This window comes from Ochotona princeps, chromosome 12 (genome assembly GCF_030435755.1).
Source record: "Ochotona princeps isolate mOchPri1 chromosome 12, mOchPri1.hap1, whole genome shotgun sequence".
In the NCBI taxonomy this organism is placed as follows: domain Eukaryota; kingdom Metazoa; phylum Chordata; class Mammalia; order Lagomorpha; family Ochotonidae; genus Ochotona; species Ochotona princeps.
Window position 1 is genome coordinate 35,644,910 of NC_080843.1, and position 7,237 is coordinate 35,652,146.

The following is a 7,237-nucleotide window of genomic DNA, read 5'->3' on the forward strand; positions in this document are numbered from 1 at the left end:
TCATATAACTACTAGGCATTTAAGAACAGGACAGAATTCTTTAATAAAATTTTTAAAGCAAAAAAAAAATTTTCAATTTTCAAATGTTATATATAATAAATACCTTTTTGTTGGATGCCATGTGAACATGATATAACTCAATCTTGTGAAAAGACAGAAAGCCTCCCAAAAGAAGTGATCTCTACCTATTTTGAGCCATTCTCAGTATATATTATCTTTCGTTTGAGTCTAGTACAGAGAAGGTTAATGAGTGAAAATGGATAGAGGAGAAGCAAAGGCATTTATTGTAGAAGAAATCTTGTTTAAGGCACGTACGGAAAAGTGACCATGCCATGCTTCAGTTATCACAGTTATAGTTTTTTTTTTTTGGCAGAAAGTGTAAAGAGGAACAAGATTTTGTTAACTCCTGCCTTGGAGAGGTACGTACACAGCAAATAATGAAAGGAAACGTGCTATACTTGGGAACTACATGTTTATCCCAAAGTTCAAAGAAATTTTAATCATTTTCACCGAGGAATTTATAGTTTTAAAGAACATTTTGTACATGGGAATTATATGAAAGAAAGATAATGAACAATGGTTAGAAGTTTCAATGAGACTTTAAGTGAAAGGTGGGACTTCAACCTGAAATACATAATATAGGAAGCAAATTATATACAGCAGATAAACAAATATGCAATGCCAGGGAATTAAACTACATGTAAGAAACAGAAAGTCCATGGTCCCAATTACATTTGAGCCTATTTTACAAATGTAAAAAAAAAAAAAAAAGAAAAAGAAAAATAGGGAGCTCATTTACTGACATTAAATTAGAAATGAAGCAACCACCCCCTTCTCTAATGCTGGGTTTTATGCCACAGATGGAATTATAAAGACACTAATTTACTCCGTTTATTTCTTCTTTATGATTGTCTATTCTATTCAGTTTAACAAGCATTGCTACAAGTTCATGTACCAATCTGCTATAAGATTAACTTTACAATTTTAGACATTCTTTTGTAATGCATATCTTCACTTTGTAAATGTCTTCTAAGAACTATTCTGGATTTTAATTAAATGCTCTCTACCCAGTTTAAAAAAAAAGACTAACTTTATGAAGAATACTTTATTAAAGGCAATGACGATGTTTTGCTGGTAGATGAGCTAAAAATAAATATAAGCAGAGGAATCACACTGAAAATTTAAGAAAAAATGTACAGCACAACATCGAGTGGACAAAGCAATTTAAAGCATAAATCTGATGTCAAGCATTGTGTGATAACCAGGAAACAAACATGTAACTGTAGTAAGTAGTTTTGCACAAAATGCAGGAAGTCAGAATTGGTGAAATGTGTAGTTAGAACTAAAAAGTACACCAGTTTTGAGGTTTAACATTACTTTTGAGTGAAGTTAACACCTTATACACCTATCTTATTTCTAAAGTGAAAGTTTTAATTTTTTAAAAAATGAAAAATTTAATAGTAAGTATATTTCCTGGTATAATTTTCATAACCAGTATATAGTCTCAGTTTAAGCTCCTTTTGCCTTTTTTCTCTGCCAATTAATTTCCCTTCCATGACACAACCGTATGAAATTATGGACTTTCTTTATAATATGGTGTAATTTTGAAATTTTAATTAGATAATCCATGCACATTTTACACAAATGAAACATTGCACAAATGCTAGCTTATTTTATTTAAATTATTGAAATTTAGTAGTGTACCGTGAGCTTGTCCTACCAATTGATTCATACACTGTTATCAAGTTCACTCCACATGGGAACAGGCATTTAACTAACGGTTATGGCTTACACATCCCACATTAGAGTGCCTGTGTTCAGTCCTTGGTTCAGGCTCTTGGTTTGCACTCCCTGGGAGGCAGTTGTCCTGTCTCTGGTTGTGCTCCTGCCATGCAGACCATGTAGGGACATGGACTGAGAACTGGTGCTGGGCTTCATACCCCCGAATATTATTCCTGTTCGGTGAGTGAGAACCCTTAAGAGAACAGAACACACACATTGTCTCTCTCTCTCTCTCCCTCTCTCTCTTTCTTTCTCTCTCTCTGTTCTTCTCAAACCAATTAAGAAAAATACTCCAAGCAATGATCAAATCAAAATTGAATGAACTGCCTAGTACTCACAAAATAGGACAAAGTTTGAACAAAGGAAAAATGACAGGAATTATCTACGTATTTTATGCACGAACCAATTGTAACAGTAATGGACAATGTTTTTACAAACCTGTGGTCTATAGCTTGAAGGGACTGAGAATGTTAGAGAATTGTGTGTGCCTTGCAGAGAAGGGTCTGAGTTGATTTTTCTTGCTTGTCTTTATTGGGAAAGGGGAATTCTAAGCCCTTATATGCTCCAGAGTGTAGGGATATAGGTAAGCATTTGGATAAAAAGGGTTGACATAGAAATAAAATGAAAGAAAATCATCTATGATTTGAAGGATTTGTCTTTGACTATTCATTTAAATGACTTGCTCAACTAGACACAAGAAAAAAAAAAAAAAAGACAGCCATGTCAGATTTGCTATAATGAGGGAATAAATTCAACAGCAGAAATAACCCGACTTTATAACTGCCCATTGTCCCACTTGACTTTATGCACCCTGAGGGAGTTCAATTTTATAAATACCATCAAAGCTTTCAAATAACTTATAAGGAAAATATTCAAGTAGATGCTGGGAAAAATAAAAGGCGCAAATATTTTCTGCCTGCCTGAATTAAACTTCATCAATGGCACAGAAAATCTCTGGTTTCTGTAGGCTGATTGGTAACACATCAAATACCTCAAATTTTTCTAACAGTACATCACATGATAAAAAGAATGTTTGGTTATCTTATGGCACAAGAAAAAGTTATGAATCTTGCTAAAATGCAAAAATATACTTCACTCACATTAATAATCTGGTTATAATACCAGAGTTGTAAATGTTCCTACTTTTTTCTTTATGGATTAAAAAATAAAAATTAAAATAACACCCAGGGAAATTCTGACTCACGGAGCAAGAGGGACAGATTGACTTCTCTGTTCTGTTGCACATTCCTGTTTTGGTTTCACAGATACATAAGAGAATGCTAATGAATATGTTTTATGTTAGTCTACCTCTGGTTATTAGCCTCATTCCCTGAGGAGATAATTATGTAATTCCAACTTTTGAACTGAATGACTGTAACTTAGATAAGAGATTGCCCAGTTACAAACCAAGTGCTATCTCATACTGCGTGCCACATGATCACTACATTCTGTCCCACTCTTCTGGTCTAGTCTTATTATTATTATTATTATTATTATTATTATTATTATTATTAAAGATTTGTTTATTTGAAAGTAAGGAGAGAGAGAGAGTACATATACTTAGGTCATCTTCTGCTACCTTTTCAGGCAGATTGCCGTGGAGCTGGATCAGAAATGGAGTTGCCAGACTTGAACTGGTACCCATATGAGAGAGTAGCACTGCAGGCAGTGGCTGTCCTGGGTGCACCACAGTGTACACCACAGTGTACACCCTAGAACTCGCTGCATTTTTCTCCCTTACAATCTTCCTTTCATTGTTAATATTCCTCTTTCTCTCTGATTATTGGTTTTTCTTCTTCTATTGCCTATGTATTTTGTTGAAGGAGAGATTTTCTATTTTTCTCTACAAACTGACAAGGAAATATGTATTTTAGGGATGTATCTAATTTTGCCCTGGCACAATGGCTCAATTGACTAATCCTCCTCCTGCAAGTGCCAGAATTGCATCTGGGCACTGATTAGTGTTCAGGCTGCTCCACTTCCCAGCCTGCTCCCTGCCTGTGGCCCAGGAAAGCAGTAGAGGATGATATAAAGCTTCGGGACCCTCCACCTACATGAGAGATCCGGAAGAAGATCCTGACTCCTAACTTTAGATCAGCTCAGCTATGGGCATTGCAGCCATTTGGGGAGTGAATCAGTGTATAGAACCACTTTCTGTCTCTCTTCTCCGTAAATTTGCCTTTCCAATAGAAATAAATAAATCTTTTAAAGAAATGTGTAATTTGAATGTTAGCTGATGTTTCATCCTTTCTCAAGGGAAGTTTTTTTCTTTCTTTTTATACTTTGTTTTGTTTTTTAGAGAACAGTTATCAAAGAATTTGTCTACAGATTTGATGGAATCTAGCAGAAGAAAATTATTTGAAAACAGGTTAGCAATGTCCTCTATTAAAGATACTTCCAAAGATAATATTTGTTATTAAAATAAATTCTTGAATTGTAATTCTCATCTAAAAATGAGAGCAATATAAATTACTAAAGTTACTTACGATCCTATATTTTCAATGTAAGTAGGTATAGTTTTTAAATAAGAATTTACCTCAGAAAGAGAAAAATTATGACTTTATACCTAAGCATTATAATTGTAAAGAAAACAGAAAAAAAAGCCCTTTGGAGTATTAAAGATTAAATAAGGATTCTCAAGAAAAGTTTTATCTATCTTGGATAAAATAGAAAGAATAAGCATGATTTGTAATATGCAAGTAAATGTTCACCTACACCTAATTCATTTGTATATCATTATATATATATACACATATATAGATATTAGAAAGGTAGATTAAAATATGGCTACAAAAGACAGAATTGATTTGACAATCAAAATACGGTGGCAAAGGAACAAAACTCAAAAAAACAAAAGGAAAATACAGCTGTCACTAGATAACGAGAAAACATTGGAAAGGGAAAAAAAGATATCAGCAAATATATTATAAATATAAAGAAAATGACAATGACCAGGGTTAGAAATAATGATGTGAACATGAGAAAATCCATGATGAGTGATGTCAAGCACAAAATCACAAAATTATGCAAATCCAAAAAACGCAAACATGAAATCATGGTTTTACTCATAATTCAAAGTATAATATCCTGAGGCTTTAACAAAGAGAAACACCATCCATATCAATGGTTTATTTATACAGCATATTTACTAATCACCTATTCCTTGTGCAATTAAGTCAATGTCTTAAACAGAGAGAAAGTGTTCCTACTTTCTCAAAATGATTCTTCTCCAGTTTGACAACATCAATTTAAACCTTCATCCAAAAGAATTCATATGTCCCTTCTTCCTTCTCCTCTTGGCCTATTGCTCAAAATCCCTTTGGAGAGGACCGCTCATAGGGCAGAACAAAGTACTACTAGAAATGTGTACTACATACTAGACGCAAGTAAAGAACAACATAAAAATTACTGGCAGAAGACAATCTTATATTTTAATTACAAAATAGGAATTAAGTTTTCTGTGAATACAATGATCACATTTAAAAATCTTTTAGTACAAGCATTTATTGTGCTCATTTAGAAACTTAGAATTCCCTATAACCTCAACTACAATTTTATTTTAGAGATCAAATAAGTATATGCAGTGGGGACTGTGAACAAATTACTTTGTCTGAAATATACCTTCACACTTCAGGATAATTACAATATAATGATTGCATTCATCAATTCTGCTTGTATGTTATCCTACCCCTTATTTGAAAAATAGCTCTGATGTTTATTTTGCAAATATACTTTAAGTCCTTTTAAATTCATTGTTTTAGTTCAGTTTTTAAAAGTAACACAAAGCTTGGATTTAATGGAGTGTAAAATGGACTTGGGAGTTGATATGTAAATGCTCAAATTACACTATGGGAACATCATTTTTCAATGTTACGGAATCTGGTAAAATGCAGGATGTGGAAAATTTTAAAGGTTAATATATAAAATTATCACTAATACATTCATTGTGAAGAAAAATAATATCTAGAGAAGGCAAAACTAAACTATTCATAGAAAAATACATTTTGTACTAGTAGTGATATAAACAAGAAGAAAACATTTTAAGATCCTAGAAATGAAGAAAACTATTTTAAAGTTTTTTCTCTCTTTCAAAGCATCATCCATATAGTTCCCCATGTTCCTTACCCTAATGCCTTACTAAAATGGAAAACTTGTTTTCATCAGATTTTATTTAAATTATAAAATCTTCAACATTTTCAAAGTCAACTGAACATGGTTAATGAAACCATAAACCAGGTGCTAGAAAACACTTTTGCTTTATGATGAGACAGTTTCCCATTTATGATGCTTTCCATCATTTTCTCAACAGTAAAATGTTTCATTTGATTTACAGCCTTTCTAGTCAGCGACAGTTAAAAAATTCACTACAAGAAGGAGAATTTCAGTAACCTGTACTCACTTTATTTTTAAAATACTTACATTGAATATCTAAGCATTCAAATATAGCAAAGCCAATTACCCTACATAATGCTGATTTCTCAAACTAGTCCCACAAAAGATTTTCCTGCAAAAGCACTATAGAATATACAATTTTCTCTTCTCACATCTAAATACTCATAGTTCATGAATGAGCAGATATCTGAAGAATAACTGAGTCTGTTTGCATACAAGAGTCTGTCAAATAGGAGACCAAATTCAAAGTAAGTGAAGAAAAGTAACTCCATTTTGTTTTCTTTTCTTTTTTTTTTTTTCCATTTTACGTATGATGCAGGATACAATGTTTGTAGGGCCATGACATAATGACATCTCCAATCAAAACATTTAGTAGGGAACATTAATCAGCCTGATTGAAGATGGCTTCTTAAAGATCTGAGTAATGAAATCACATATTGAAAAACAAAGGTAAACTTTCTGAAAACATACAAAATATTTGTATCTTGGATTCAGAATTTCTGAGAATTTCTAAGACAAAAATGTTTCTTCCCCCTTTCAGTTTCCTTGATCCTCCACAGACATACGGTTGGAGCTTCATAAATTGTGCCCAATATAATCATATCCTATTTATCAACCCAAATGCCATGCAAAATAACCCCTCAAAATGGTCATGCGTTGCTCCATGGAACTGTGACTATGTTATGGTACAGGAAAAAAAGGAAATTACAAGCCAATGCAATTGGCATATAAGCTTTAAACAGCTTATTCAGCCTTAAGGAGGTACCAACTGTACTTTCAATTCAAAAACAACTTCACTTTAAACAAAAAATTCCCAGTAGAAGTTAGTTAAAAATCACTGATTTAGTATGCATTGATTTTTTTTAATATGGGGAATTCACTATCTAATACATAATCCATAGGACTGCATTTTGTATTAGTAAAATGACATCATTTTTTAAGTGAAGTCAAATAGTTTGCATTCCTATCAGGACTCTTGATTGGGAGCTAAGTGATTAGAGGAAAATCCACCAGATAAGGGGCTTCTGAGTTTTGCAACCAAATGATACTGAACTTACCAAAT